This window comes from Spodoptera frugiperda, chromosome 9 (assembly GCF_023101765.2).
Source record: "Spodoptera frugiperda isolate SF20-4 chromosome 9, AGI-APGP_CSIRO_Sfru_2.0, whole genome shotgun sequence".
NCBI classification, from domain to species: Eukaryota; Metazoa; Arthropoda; class Insecta; order Lepidoptera; family Noctuidae; genus Spodoptera; species Spodoptera frugiperda.
Genome location: NC_064220.1, coordinates 1,402,500 through 1,418,811, shown reverse-complemented (window position 1 = coordinate 1,418,811; position 16,312 = coordinate 1,402,500). Strand labels below are relative to the sequence as shown.

At 37.8% G+C, this 16,312-nt stretch overlaps 1 non-coding gene across 1 annotated transcript; it reads left to right on the top strand.

Moving 5' to 3' along the window:
• Window positions 1–12,739: 12,739 nt before the first annotated feature.
• On the top strand, window positions 12,740–12,821 carry Trnal-aag (transfer RNA leucine (anticodon AAG)). The gene has a single exon. It is a non-coding gene; the product is annotated as a tRNA-Leu (tRNA).
• The last annotated feature ends 3,491 nt before the right edge of the window (window positions 12,822–16,312 follow it).

Genomic DNA, 16,312 nt, shown 5'->3' with positions numbered 1-16,312 from the left:
ACAATTTGAATTTCCGCAATTGAAATTGGAAATAAATACTTTAAGATTATTTATTTTATATTTCTAAGATTATTTAAACACTTCTGTTTATCACACTTATGATTATTTAAGTTTGAAATAGCCAACCCGCAGTAAGGAAGTGTGATGATTGTTGATCAAACATTCTCCGTGTGAAAAGAGACCTTTAGTCAGCAATTGCCACTTATCTAGGCTGTTGATAATGATGATGACGTGTGCGCTAAATGTAGAACCCTCTTTTGCGGGGTTATCATTTGTGTAAACAATAAATTAACTTTCCAATAAATTAACAACCAAATTCTTACATTCTACAGACTTTCTTGTCTTCTATAAAAAAAATTACTAAGACTCTTGTAAACCTACCTTTATAATGTTTATTATAAACATATCATAACAAGCATATCATGTGTGTATTTCCCATAAACTTTATCATCCAATTAATTGCAATTCCATAGTAAATTGGTTACTGAAATAACAGACCGGCTTGCAGTTGTTTGCAAACTTACTTTAATCATTTAATTTTATATCGTTAGAAATGCCCTTTCATGTTTGCAAAACATGGCTCTATTAGCTAGTTATTCATACATTATTGTCACTTTGGTCGATTGGTCCAAAGTCTTACTAGCGAGGAAGGTATCATTTTCGATTCCTATGTCAAATAAAAAGTCTAGTCAACTACAACATGTAATTAAATATGAAATAAGTAGATAGATAAACTGTCAAGTTTTCAAAAAGTCCAAAAATTTCGACTGCCCGGCAAAGGGTCTCGCGTTCGATTCCCAGGTCGGGCAAAGTATTACTGAGCTTTTTTCAGTTTTTCGAAAATTTCTCAGTAAATATAGCACGGAGCCTGAAATTGTGCCCAGTGATGGCAATAGGCTCACCCCTATTACATGGAATTTATAAGACAACACCCTCAAAGATTTTCGAAAATTATTGGAATTTTCCCAGTGATGACACACAAATGGTGAAAAGTGGGTGTACATTATGCAATAATGTGCAGGTGCACCTCTGCCTACCCCTTCGGGGATAGAAGGCGTGACGTTGCAAATCTAAACCAAAAGAAAAACCATAGCATAACACAATCCATCCATAAATACAGTTCTATTATTAGAAGTTATTCCTATTCCATACTTCCTATTCCCTTAGAGACCTAGGCCTTGCATTACCTTGATTCTAGGTCAAGGCTTCAAAGTCTAGATAATCTAGATTATTCTAGATTAAACGCTTGGACAACCAAGCTAGGTGAAGCGACAAATTAATCTAAGTCCCACAATGGACTTCGATCTTGGACAGCGGTTTAGAATATTTGTTTTTTTTTTTAATGATAAATGATATTTATTTCTGCAAGTTGGTTACAAAATAACACTTTTACACGTCAATCTTTGAAATAACTAGATGAGGCCGGCATTTCCTATCCGAATACTCTGAGAAGAAATGCCGAAACAAACTCAGTGGTTTATTTATTATTAATGCCGCTTAAAAGGTTAACAAACTTTCGATTTGCCCTATTGGAAAGTAGGTTCTGTAACATTATAACATTTTCAAACTAAAAGCTATTACAGAGACATTGAAAAAAAAAACTAAAATAGTAGGTACATCAACAGCCTAAAAATGGCCACTGCTCGACTCTTATCGCATGGATAAGGTTTGAGCATTAACTACCACGCTTGCTCAATGCGAGTTGGCGATTTCAAACTTATAATCAAAAATTATAAGCCCAAGTTTCCTCACGATGTTTTCCGTCACCGTTTGTCAGTAGTGTCTAAATAATCTTAGAAAGTGCATATAACTCGGAAAAAGTCACATCTGGTACTTGATGTTGATAGGTTTCGAAACTCGTGCCCTCATGCATGAAAAGCAGGCGTCTCAAACCCCTTTACCAGGACTCTAGTTTGAAAAGCAGGAGTAGGAACGGGGTGGTTTTTAGTTAGTAAGAGTCTGACACTCCCTCTCGCCTCGCCCAAGGCGTGAGAAGTCATTGGATGATTTTCCTCCCATAAAAAAAAAAAAAGAAAAAGGCGTCTTAAACCTCCGGACCACAACGACATTATTACCTATATTATACGAAAGTTAAATATTTTGTAACCAATCCACTCTTGACATAAAAGCCCGACCTTAACCCAGTTATAAATTCCAGGCAAAATATTTTATTTCTTATTTATTATTAGGTACAAGTGACTTTGACCCATTTTTCTTAATTGAGAGGAGATTGTTTTGCAAAAGGTGCGCAACTAAAAGTTAATTTCAAAAGAATCTAAGAATTACTTTTATTTTTTTAATAAAAAATAAGTTTAACTCTCCTGTCGTGGGTGCGTTTACAAACATACAAGTTCACATGCACATAACACCCAGACCCGAAACGAAAATTTGTGGATCACACAAAAAGTTGCTTCGTATGTATACGTAAACATTGGCAATGAAACCCATGTGCGTGAAATTAGGAAAGGGTGAGGTGTTAAAATTTGTGGTTTTAATTACTTGATACAATAGAATTCCTTTACCTAAGGCTTTCATCACGGGTCCAAATTCCATACTAATTAGTACTATTTTCAATAAACAATAAAATACTAGCAATACTTTATTTATGATATAAGCCGGTAAACGAACAGACAACGCAAGCTTTTTCGTTGTTTCACGTCGGTTTTATGAGGCTGTGGTATCACTCCGGTCAAAATCGCTTTAACCAACTCGAAACCCCTTATTCGACAGTCGCCTTTAAATAGTTTTGTATTAAATTTAACCGATAAATAATATTTATACCTTCAGTTAATAAATAGATATGAGCAGTGTACACTTAAAATCTTCATAAGTTAATAAAATACATTATTAAACTAATTATACATATGAAAACATTAACAAAGTTCTTTAACATAAAGGCAATAGAAACCATTTTTCACCTTACAAACTTATTGTTTCGTAAATTTACATCCAACAACGTTAATATAACTAAACGAGACAGTTTAACGCCCTAAACTTTGTAACCAATCACTAGGGACGTTACACACAGCAATGTAACGAAATTACCCTAATAAAACACCCTGTATTTGTCTAAAGAACCGAACAATGTAATTCGCCTGTTGCGTTCGACGTGAACAAGAAATCAATGTCAACACACACATACGCCGCCTGTTGCACGGTCCCTATCATTACAACACATACATAGGACACACATACAAAGCGTCGAGGAAATCGAACGCACACACACGTATTTTCAGGGTCTGGATCACGCACACAGAGATACGCACGATAGAAGGGAAGCTGCAGCTAGGTCGCGAATGACGTCAGCGCGCGCAAGGTCAATATCACTGCTCTGTCTTCTTCTATCTCGATATTGTTTATGTTGTCTGTCTCTCTCGCACGGTGGGCTCGTCGTCCCGTCTGGGCCACGGGTTGCACGCGCTAAAGGTCGGTTGTGTGCGAAAGCCTTTTAGCTGGAGGCACCCCTTTATACTTTTACGGTTTTTAAAAGACGTTGTAATTTACTACATAGCAACCGCTTCCTTCGTCTTTAAAGAGTTTATTCTTCAACATAACTGTACAATTTTTCATCACTGATGGGGTGGACAGAGGTGCACATAATTAAAATGTTATATCCTAGCTTCACTGACAGACAGACTGACAAACAATTCAATTTGAGGTTTTCAAAAGTGCCTAAATAAAGATTAAATGAAATATATTTCACTTTGACTTTGATCCATTTTTCACTCTCTTAAGTAATTGGGGGTGTGTCTGTCTATTGCCATTGGCACATTTCTATGTTTTTATATCATCACAACTTTTATCCTCAAATGGGTTGACAGAGGTGTACTTAATTCTACATACATAATGTGCTGTGTAATAGGTATGATAACGGGATATGAAAATTATAAATCTATTTAGTCCGTTAGTTAGGTAATTAAAAAATATTAGACACTTTTTTTATCGTATAAGATAGTTGTTATCTTTGATAAACTGAATCAAAGTTTAAAGCAAATACGTCATTTTTTTACGTATAAGACGTACCCAGAAGTGACGTCCCGCGATATTTCAAATCGATACCTGTATCTTCGAAAGTATTTGCTTCCGTAAGAAAATAAAAATACGCGTCTAATATTTTAAAATAATCTACAAAACGGACATTGAAATAAAAATTAGTCATCTACCCTATTGTGCACCCACTCTTCACAAGTTATGTTACGAGTTCCATACAATAAGGGGTATGTCTATTGCCACTCAGGACACAATTCCAGTCTCAGTATTATTACTAAGAATTCTATGATGTATCTCTCTACCACAGGGGTTCCCAACCTTTTGTTGACCAATTGTTATTTTTCATGTGGTAGGTTCATGTTCTTTAGAATCGTGAAGTTTGTTCTCATAAAAATAGTGACTTTTTGATTACTGAAATCAATTGATTCTCTCTTTACTTACTTAAACAGCCTATAAGTGGTCACTGCTGACCAAAGGCCTCTTCTCGCACGGAGAAATTTTGATCATTAATCACCACGCTTGCTCAATACGGGTTGGCGATTTGAAACTTATAATAAGAAATGATAAGCCCAGGTTTCGTCATGATGTTTTCCTTCATCATTTGTCAGTAGAATCTAAATAATCTTAGAAAGTACATATAACTGAAGTTTTGAACCTTCATGTATGAGAAGCGGTCTTAAACCTCCGGGTTACAACGACATTGATCCTCTCAGTTGTGACAAACAAAAATGAGCCTTAATCGTTGTATTTTTAGTAGCGTTTGTCTTGTGTATCTTTTTGCCATCTGCGGACCACCGGTTGGGGACCACTGCTCTACCATGTAGCTTTATTATATAGGATGTTGTTAATTACTCTCGTTCGTATTTCTTGGAATTGCTACACAATACACGTAGCGCAGGCTTATTGTACCAAAGTACGTTGGACGTATATTAACTGTATGATGTTCGATTGCAATTCTAGTTATTGTTTTCAGGAGTTAAAGGAGCTTATTTTAATATTATTTGTTTATTTTTTGGACGTTTGAACAATAATTTAATCTTTTTTTTTAAGTAATAATTCTTTATCACTAAAGCAGACTTTGTAGTACCAAGAATTTATCGACAGATTATATATTTAAACGCAATCATAATTTTATTAGACTTTTAAGTATTCATCAAAATTCGCTTTTATTTTCAATGTACATTTGTTATTTTAATATTATTGTTCTTTTCTCGACATTAACTGGGCGTCATATAATTAATTATATTATACTTCTGTTTAAAATTGTTTGGATAAGTAAAATGACATTGCGCTTAACACGAAGTTATTTGTAACAGTCACGTTTGAAACGAGACAGACAGACAATTACAATGCAGTTGTAAATAATTTGCACACAAGAGGTTGTTGATATTTTAAAGGGTTGACAAAATGAAACTACGAATGTAAAGAGTGCTTAACAATAAATTATTAAAATACGTGATAAAAATAAAAGAATAACAAATGAATAACAAAAGACAGTGCAACAAATTTTTTTATGTGATATACCGTTGGCCATACCAATCCCTATCAAACGATAGCGGTTTTTAATGGATGAATGGTTACTAATTTATCTATGGTCAAATATTAGAGTACTTTCGGATGTACGACGTCCTAAAGTCATTTCTGTATTTTTATTTTGCGGGGGAAAATCATCCTTTTATTTCTTCCGCCTTGAGCGATACGAGAGGGTGTGTCAGACTCTTACTGACTAAAAACCACCCCGTTCTTACTCCTATTTTTCGAGTCAGTACCCCGGTAAACCCGCAGCTCCGGATCAGGCATCAGCCTTTGTGCCCGATCTGTGATGGTCTGATTACTCTTTGAGCACACACGACGATCATGATTTGCTTTGTTCGGGAACATTTTCTTAGCATTCTAGGCACTATAACTCCGAAATCACAGACGTTTGACCTTAGTCGTAATAATAAGTTTTTTTCTGCATAATAATTCCTATCCATAGAAGGGGCCTACCTATCTTATTTCTATTGAGGTGTGGGCCCAACAAAACCCTTTGTTCTTTGCATATTTCATTTTCGTAAAACTGCAAATGTTTTGTTTTGAATTTAAATCTCGTCGCAGTCGTCTTTTAAAAAACTCATTCCAGTTTCAAATGTAATAAATTCAGGAATAAGGGTGCTTTTCCACCAGAGATATCTATGTAGCTATGCTACGAAAACGTAATAGCTAAGCTGTGAAACTATGTGACCGTTTCCACTGATACTAAGCTATGTATCGATGCGAGGAAGATGTGCAACTCAAGTATGCGATGTATCAATAGTAGGGAAGCCATACCTTAGCTGAGTCCGTTTCCACCAGTACCGATCTATGTGTACCAATGAATATGATTGGTGGAAACCAAACGCATCCACAGCAACGTAGCTACCAGGGATGTTTCACATCTCTGGTAGAAAAGCATTTTAATATTGTTACCACCACTACAAAGAAGACAACTACAAATTTTTGTCTGTCTGTCTTGTAGTTTAATGAAAAATATTGCATAATATATGTATTTTGTTTATATATTAAAATAGCGGATGACGTCACGATAAACGTAATTACGGTATGTATACCGTATATTTTGTACTCCACGATGACGTAGTGAGGTGCCACTCCTAAACATTTATTCAATTTATGTATTTATTTCGTCACGCCATTAATCTCCGAAGGGGTAGGCAGAGATGTGATGTAATTATAGCATGTAATGCAACTGTACAATGTACACCCACTTTTCACAATTTATGTCGTAACTCCCATGCACTGGGTGGTGCCCCACATGCCTCGTTTCAGACTCCGTGCTACAATTGAGATATTTTTAAATAACCGAAAAGAGATCAGTATACTTTGCACGAACCGGGAATCGAACCCGAGATCGCTTGCCCGCCAATCGCACTTGCTCGGCCAACAAAGCAGTGTAAATATTTTTTATTTAAAAATAATGATGTGCTTTAAAATTTTATTTAGGTAGGTACTCACTAAAATATTCATCAGTAGTGAAGTACATTTGCATCGCCTAAAGCATCGCTTATAGATTTACAAAAGGTCCCTACAGTCGAATGCAATTTAAATATGAATCGAGCTAACGATTCCGATTTAAATGTAAGCAGCACATCATGCTACCCCTGACTAACAAACAGATTTTAAACTTTAATACAAAACACTAAGTTTGATTTTTCTTGAGCAAACGATTCTGATTTAAACATACTTACATAGCAAATCAAGCTATCCCTAAGTAACAAATACATTTTACACTTTAACACTGAATAAATAAGATTGATTTTCCTGTAATAAATTCTATATACTATATAAGTAAATGAAATAGGTAAGACCTGACATTTGTTGGGCATAACAAAAACTTGAAAGGACCGGATTGCACGGGTGGGCTATCAAAGAGTGAATCGTTTTAGAGGAAGGAAAGAGGTTATTTTGTCTGAACGACCGGCGAGTCTGTAGGATTGAGGGTCTACGTGTTGTTTCGATTTTCCAGAAAAAGTAAATCTTAGTGCAGATGTACCCAGTTGAAAGTACGGATGTAAAGTCCATATTTTGGCTATTACAAACGTACGAACTATCTCGTCAAAAGATTGTGACTATCCTGCACAATTGGTAAGTGTGAGCGAGAGATCTGATAGAAATGACTTATGACTGTTAGCACGTTTGTAATAGCCCTATAGACCTATAAAATGTGCCTAAATGTGTTAATATATTATTTGATTTGTACAGGGCTGTATTTGTAAATAAAGTTCTATTTAATATGTGTCATATTGTCTTAAGTTAAGATTTGTTTTTGTTTAATAATTTACTTTTTATAAGAGTCAAAGTCAATGCCGTCTACATGTTGTACCTCTACTTGTCCCTTCAATAAAGCAGATAAAACAATAGGTATTGTAATTCATATTTTAATATTTTCTGTATCAGATTTCAAATCAAGAACATTATCTGTTCAATAACATTTTCTTAATAATTAATTTAATGCTCACCTAACAACAGTACAAGTCTGCTCGATGTAGACAAGCCGTCTCATGGAGACAGACCGACCAAATTATATTGACACCTCTCAACTCGAACAATATCTAACGACACATGTTAAAGCTTTTACGTTAAGGTTCAAAATAGAATGAAAAATTTTCTCAAGAGGTCTTTTTATGGTGGATAAAAGAGCAAAAAAGGTAGTAAAGGAATAATGGATGGATTTGCTTGATGTGGAAGATGGAAATGTTGGCATCAATCAAAAGGGAAAATAAAGGATGTTGTGTATATTTCTTTATCTTGTTACTGCTTAGATAAGGCTCGGTTTACCACGTGATGTGTGGAAAGGAAAACTCTGACTGACTAAGACAGTATTAATTTGATAGAGATCGATCAACAGTGTTCTTTGTAAATCCTGAACTGCTATCTCTAATCTGCGTGCCTTTTTTTTCAAGAAGAAGAAGGAGAAAATCAGCAATTTGCTTGTCCCGCTTGGGTTTGGTTAGAGAGTGTTAGTGTCACTCTTACTGACAAAAAGCAACTTGTTCCTACTTCTGCTTTTCGAGCCAGAGCCCCGGTAACCACTATATATTTTGTACACAGGATCGAGTGAGAGTTTGTGTTTGCTTGCCATGTTTCGGCAGGAATGGGCCGGCTCGACCGGAGTGATACCACACGGCCTCACAGAAAACTGAAGTGAAACAAGGATTGACGAGTGATGAGTGACGAATGTTTGCCGGTAGCCCATACCTCCCCAATCTCTCCAATCTCCCCAATCCCTAAAACCCCAACGACCGTCAAATTCCTAACCCCCAAAAGGCCAGCAAAGCACTAGTAACGGCTCTGGTGTTTCGATTGTCAATGGGCGGCGCCGATTGCTTACCATCAGGTGATCCGTCTGCTCTTTTACCCGCTTATCCCATAAAAAAGCCACTCAACAAACAAGACCTCGTTTAACAACGTGTCACAATAAAAGTACTTATTAAAGTACAAACCAACTTTCAGAGACGACCGAACCCTTTTCCAGATTTATACAGTTCGTAACATAAAACAAAAGGAATTAAAAACTTTTCTATTTATTCCATCACGTACTTTCAGATCCAGACAAAGTTCAAAAAGTACTAAACATCATTGGGAAAATACTGGCAAAGTAACTCGACCTGTCTGAAACACTCTATACATATACCACTATCCTTATCACACTTACGGTTCTATAATATTTCCTTCTTGCTTTGTCATGGGACAGTCTAGCTTCAAAGAGGTCAAGATATACTGGACACACTATACTAGAAGGGGTTCTATAAAAACTGTTACTTTAGAAGCCATCTCCTGCACCTGCTCTGTCTACCACATTAATGTGTCTGCAATCTATATCGAGATTTAGGAATAAACAAAACAAAGGAATTTCTTCTCTATTTTTAATGGATTAAAGTTAAAAGTCAGTTAAGTTTTAGTAAAAGTCGCTAAGTGTAATCACTCTTTTAAATATGAATTTTGTTTTTATTTTCATACAAAAGTGTTTAGAGTTCATTGTTTCTTTAAGTACGTTAGTGCGTTCATTATTTTTACTATGATTTAAGCTCTTTTACTGACTGCACTGCAAAATAACTTTTATTTATGCTATTAATAAAAATGAATTTCGTTATTAAACTAAGATCGCCGCTCTTTATAAATTGCCAAAAAGCAGTAAGATAGCATAAAAGTATTATCAACTCATTGCTACTTATTATTTTACAGTCTTTACGGACAATTGGATTTTAAACCTTAAAACATGCCTAGTAATAAAAGGCTGAAGATATATTTAGTTTGAGAAGGGGGTAATTGAGCCTCCAGTAACCTCACTCACACAACGAAACAGAACACAAGCGTTGTTTCACGTCGGTTTTTTGTGAGGCCGTGGTATTACTCCGGTCGAGTCGGCCCATTCGTGCTGAAGCTAGATTCTCCCACACTTGATTGGAATGGAAATTCTTTACAGTACAGTATCTTTTCACCTTCTCTCCCTATTCACCTCTCAATCACATTTCACTCCATTTTACGGTACGTAATCAGAATAATTATTTTTAAGGCTACCACTGACATTCTCTATCAATAATTATATTATAGAACGTACCTGCTATTTCATAGGACTAATCGAGTAAAAACTAACATATTGTGTAATTAGTACAGATGCAAGCCTAATCCCTAATCCGTGGCAATGAAGCCGATTAGTCCGATGCTAACTGATCGGATCATTTGGAATCCCTAATAATGAGCTGTGGAAGCTATATCCAATCATTACCACTGATGCAATGTTTTTAATCTATTCTAGTATAGCTATTTAAGAATAATTTCCTAAATTCATTATTATATTATCGGCTTACTCACGTAACTGTTTAACGAGGAACTCGAATAGTTAAATTCATATTTGTTTTATTTATTTTTTGGTTTCTTCATATAAGAGACAAAAAACAGGTTAGGTTAGGTTTGGGTTAGGTTAGGTTTGGGTCTAGGTCTCTCTTATAGTGCTTTTATGTAGGACCCCCATTGTAATCTGTCATCTAGTGTGATACCCAAAAATATAGTCTCCTTAACAAATTGCAACTTTTGTCCGTTCAAAGCAACATAACATTTTCGTTATTTTGTAATGGAAAACAAAAAGAGTCATACTTTTTACATAACAATCAATGCACCAATAACCAAATACCAACTTTAATTAAATTACAATAACATCAATCCTAAGAAAAACAAAGCAACATCATTTAAGAAAACTTTCAAACAATATTAAAAGAAAATCATAATAAAAAAAACACTAAGGAGCATTAACATTATGACGTCACCCGTGGAAGCCATTACAGCGTGATTTTCTCATTTAGCAAGTCCGCCATTTTGGATTTGGTCGAAATCGGTCCATTACTACACAATGGTTGCACGTTGCTACCTGTGGACTGTAGAATGGTTATTTTAAATGGGACGGCGTTGGAAATGCATGTTTAAATATAAAAAAACGACTGAAGGAGATAAGTAAGTGTTTCCTGAAAAGAGAAGATCTCTAAAATTATTTAAATGTAGAGGAATTTGATCTTTATGGATTTACATAGTTATTAACACTTTCTACAAATTAATGTTTACTTAGTTACATATATTATTATCATTATATATATAATTCTTCTGTACGTGTGTATGTCACTGAACTCCTCTTAAACGACTAGACGGGTTTTGATGAAACTTTTTGTGTGTGTTCAAGAGGATCTGAGAATGGTTTAGATTCACAATTTTGTCCGCTGGACAATGTTTTTTTAATTAATTTTTAATTTATTAGTAGTTGTTGATTTTGGAATGTTTTACATCGGATCCGACAGACGGCGCTACCATCGCAGTGTCAAATATTAATGACGTTAGATATTGTCATAACATTTGAATAATAATTTTCATCAAAAAGGTCAAGAATGTTTTAGCTTATTAAAAAAGTTTAAAATTTTCAAATTAACGTGTAGATAGGACAACGTCTGTCGGGTCCGCTAGTATTAGATAAAAAGGTAATCTTTTCGTCACAAATGTTACTTTACTTATGTTATTTGTTACACTAGTCCAGTGGGTACATTTGCCGGCTCTAGATATCATGTTTTTTTTACAACATCACGCCTTTTGTCCCCGGAGAGGTAGGAAGAGGTGCACATTACGGCACGTAATGCCGCTACACTCCTTCTTTCCTCCATTTGTATTATAAGTCCTATTAAATAGAGAACGAGCCTATTACCATATACTGGACACAATTCGAGACTCGGTGCTACAACTAAGAAATTTTCGAAAAACCAAAAGAAGCCCAGTAATTCTTTGTCCAAACTGGGAATCGAACCCAAAACCTGCCTGCCTGCACTGCCTCGTTGTCCGGCAGTCGCACTTACGACCACTCGACCAACGAGGCAGTCTATCTTGATTATTACTGAGAATTCGATTTCATTATCTCATAACTACCAGGATATCAAATAAAAATTACAAGGTATTTTTACCAAATCCCGCCCTGTCCCCAAACTAGTGTAGCGCCACGCATGCAGCATGTGATCGATACGACTATTTACCATCTATCGACACGAGCGGCCATTTGCAATCATAAACGGTAATTGGTGAGACAGCCATTTTTTTTTTTCACTGTAGCACAGATTAAAAACTGTAATCAAGTTTTCGAATCGAAAAAAGATTGGTATACGGATTTAATTTTACGATTGTATGATTTTCGATTCTATTTGACGTATATTTACTGATTTATTGAAAAATTATCTGCGTTCTGTGACTTTTGGCTTATTTTAGAGGATGGTTTAGATTTTGCCGAGTATTACCGGTTTCTAAGAGTAGGTAACTGTCAAATAAAACGTTCCTAATTAGGTTCTCTGATTGGGCAAAGTATTATTCAGTATTTAGATAGATAGGTAGATAGTACCTATTTAGATATTCAGTATTTAGACAGGTATACAAAGTATTCAGATACGTTTTCTGGTATTAAATTACTTGTAAAAAATTAGCAGTCATAGAAAAATCGCATAAAAAATCCGAGATATTTAATAAAAAACGTATTAATTTAATAACATTTAGTATAGTCGTTACATTTATTACAATAATTAATCCACAGTTATCATTAATTTATTGAACGCAGAGAAAACATCGTATATTCAATGTTTGCTGATTATAAATAGATCGATAAGAAAATCCCGGGCGTTTCAACTGTGACGTCACTGTGAGAGCGCTTCGTAGATACTGATAGCTAATTTCATCACGCTGATCATATGGTAGCGTGGCCGAGCGGTCTAAGGCGCTGGTTTAAGGCACCAGTCTCTTCGGAGGCGTGGGTTCGAATCCCACCGCTGCCAAATTTTTTGGAAGATTTTTTTTTGTTATTTTTGTATAAATACTTTATATAAAAATCAGTGTATTGTAGAAACTGCTTTTTATTACCTTGCATTTGAAATGTACTGTTTTTAAATGTTTATTTTTCCTTTATAAAACTATTATTAGTTTTTAACCTACTGGTTAACACAAGAATTTACGCAATTATTCGGTATTTAGAAATTAATATAAAAACCCCAACCAACGAAACATTATATTAAAACAAAAACATAAATTATTTGAAAGGTTCCTCTTTCATATTATTTGCAATAAATTAATTTTGAAACCAATGCTTCACAAACACGTATACTTAATTATGAAATTATGAGCTAATTAATGATAAACAACCGGTGTATTGTAATCACCACAAAATTACCACAGAATCAACGAAAAATGTGAAATTGTGTCTCGTGATTACCAACGTGTGTACATAGATATAATAAATAGCTAGAAGTGACAGATAAAGTGGCAAAATATTATGTTTTTTATTTTTGGAAATATCTGACTGACAAACGGCGAAGGAAAACACCGCGACGAAACTTTGACTTATAATTTCTAATTACAAGTTTGAAATCAACCCGCATTGAGCAAGCGTGGTGATTAATACTCAAACCATCTCCGTGCGAGAAGAGGTCTTTGGTCAGCAGTGGCCACTTATAAGCAATTGATGTTTTCAATCATTAACTAAATATCTATATATTTGCTTCCTTAATTTTATTTTTGCTTGTTTGACTTAATATCCTATGTCCCCTAAATGGCCTCATTTAGGACATATGACTGCACTGTAGTACTATTTGTTTAAACCTATAAAATTAAAATATCAAAGATTTAATCATGTACCAAATAAAATGATGTCTTACAATCTATTTTCTCTCTCCCTACCCAGTCTCTTCACTCCCCCTACATCCATGTACTCTTTACCGACCCTATGACGCCAATGTCATTGTCATCGGCAAGGAAGTGAGCGTCAGCTCCGCGGTGTCACGTGGTACCCGTACTGCAACCCTATCTGTCCCCCATCTGTCGATATAAAGGTCAAACGGTATTTAAGTGACGTATTGTCCATGGGTCTTTGGGAATTGTGATTGAAACTTTTTGTACGTAGCTTTTGTATCGGAGTTTTGCTGGTTATACATATGCTATGCTCATGCTATATGTGTAAAATATAGTGAAGCATTTTTCTCTTTTTTTTTCTTTATTTATTATTTACACAAAAGAATAATACAATAAAAATAACAAATAGCAACCAAAAAACCACTAAGGTTTAGAACCGTGCTATGGAATCTGTCTTAAATGTTATAATATGGAGGTAGGTACAATAATCATGCGTAAATAGTACTTAGGTGTATGTGTGAATATACCTACTATCCTGCCCGCAAAACCTAGATTTGCTTCGTGCGGGCAACTCTTTGTGTGATCCACAAATTACTGGGTGGCATGTGCATGTGACATTAAAATGTTTGGAAACGCACCCACGACACAGGAGTCAGAGAGAGAGAAATCCTAGTGTCACGTTTAAAAAAAACAAAAGATGTTTTAGCTAACCCCCTAATTATGTAGATAGGGCCAATAATCTTGCAGTGGACAGTCAAGAGTGCTGTTGATATTGATTCTCCTCCTTCATCGTATAATTTATACTATCTAAATATAGAATTTAGATAGTATAAATTATATAAACCTCTAAACTAATACAAATCCAAATAAACTTTCCCGGAACGGTAAAGGAATCCCTACTGCAGTTGCACTTCTACTTTGCTAAGCTAACGAAGCACGGGGTGCGGTGCCAGAAGACCTCCCCGCGGTGCACCCTGGGTACAGGTAATAGTCCCCCTAACGGGGGTGATAGGGTTGGAGTGGCTATTGCCTGTAGCGAACTTCTGGACGGAGCGGAAGGACCCGAGATGGGTTCCAAAGGCGGCAGGCTTTGTGCTGACACATGGCCTGCGCCTCCGAGGGAGCGTCTTTCCGCCCGTCTCTCTGACTTAGCAGAGAGCGTGGCGGAGAGGCAAGGACGGTGCTCGTTGTGCACTCACCCTGCCAACGAGCAGCATCGGGGCACAAGTTGTCCTCGATTGCAACCGTTGATATCGTAATCCGGGAAGAGGTCATGGTCATGTTTTATGACTCTGAACGGGACGAGGGTCTTGGCTGGATCGCCCGGACCGCGAGGAAGTTAACCTCTATAAAAAATTCCTCCAATACCAAGTTCTGGTGCGCGGCGAGGGTATGCGTGGCTGAGGAGTAGTGTCAGTCTCGAGCGCACCCCCAGCTAGGGGACCGGTGGACCCTCTAGTTGGGTTACAAATATACACTTACCCAGGTACAGGGGGCACTGCCTGGGTGGACTGAATATTTCCCCCATACTCGTGGGAACTGTATGGGAAAAAAAATAAGTTCAAAAAAACAACCAGAGGAGGAGAGGGTAGGTGAGCTAAGCTCGCCTGCAGTTGTTGTGGCAGAGAGCCTTAATGGCTCTGACACCCGTGGGGAGGCGCTGGATTCGTCCAGCAAGTCCCACACACGGGTTCCAAGCTGGAAGGCGTCGGACTCGGAGTCCGACTCCTCATCAGTGTTTGCTGCGAGCGTGAGCTCACAGCGACAGACAAGGGCGGCTTTCAAGCGCCCCAGGACGGAGGAGGGTCGGGGATTGTCCTCGTCCTCCAACGCGCAGGAGGCCCCGGCTCCCCTAAAATCCCCACGGCCGCGCGGGGTGGCGGCAGGGGGAAGGGCAAGAGGTTGGCAGTTTCTGCCCGGCCCAAGCCAGCTGAGCATCCTGCCGCAGAGGGTGACGCCCTGATTAGTGCCGTCCACTCGGACTCCTCCGTGATGGAGGTTGTGGACGCCGAGGGTTTGAAAGGTGAGCGTGGCTCCGAGACCCTTCGGCAAGCTGTCAGGGAGGGGCTCCGCCAGATAGCAGGGAAGAAGTCCCAGCCCGCCGGAGCCGCTCAGCTGAAGTCGGTTGAGGCCGAAATTATGGCGGCGGCCTTTGACATATGTAGGGTTCCCTCGGCGGGAAAAGTGCACCGGGAGCTGGCCGAAATGCGGCGGGAGCTGACGCGCTTGTCAGCCTCCAATGCGGCGCTGGAGGCCGAGCTCCGGGCCACTAAGGCTGAGCTTGCCGTTTGCCGAGGACGTCAACCTCAACCTCCGGCGGAGCCTGATTTGGTGGAGCTACTGCGCAGGGAGATGGCTGCTTTCCAGCAACGTTTTAATGTGTTGGAAAGCAAACTCCTTCGTCCCCCGCTAACGGCCTCGAGCTCAGCAACCTCGAGGTCATACGCGGCTGTTGCGGCCAGGCCATCAACCTCCTCTAGTCGGACTGGCCGCAGTACTCAACCGGTGGCAAGGCCACGAGCGGCTCCTCCAACAAGAGCCCCAGCTCCCCCAGTGGTGCAGGCTCCGGCTGGCGGGCAGGCGGTAAATGCGTCTACTGGACGCAAAAGAGGGAGGAGGGGCGCAGCGGCTCAGCAAGCTG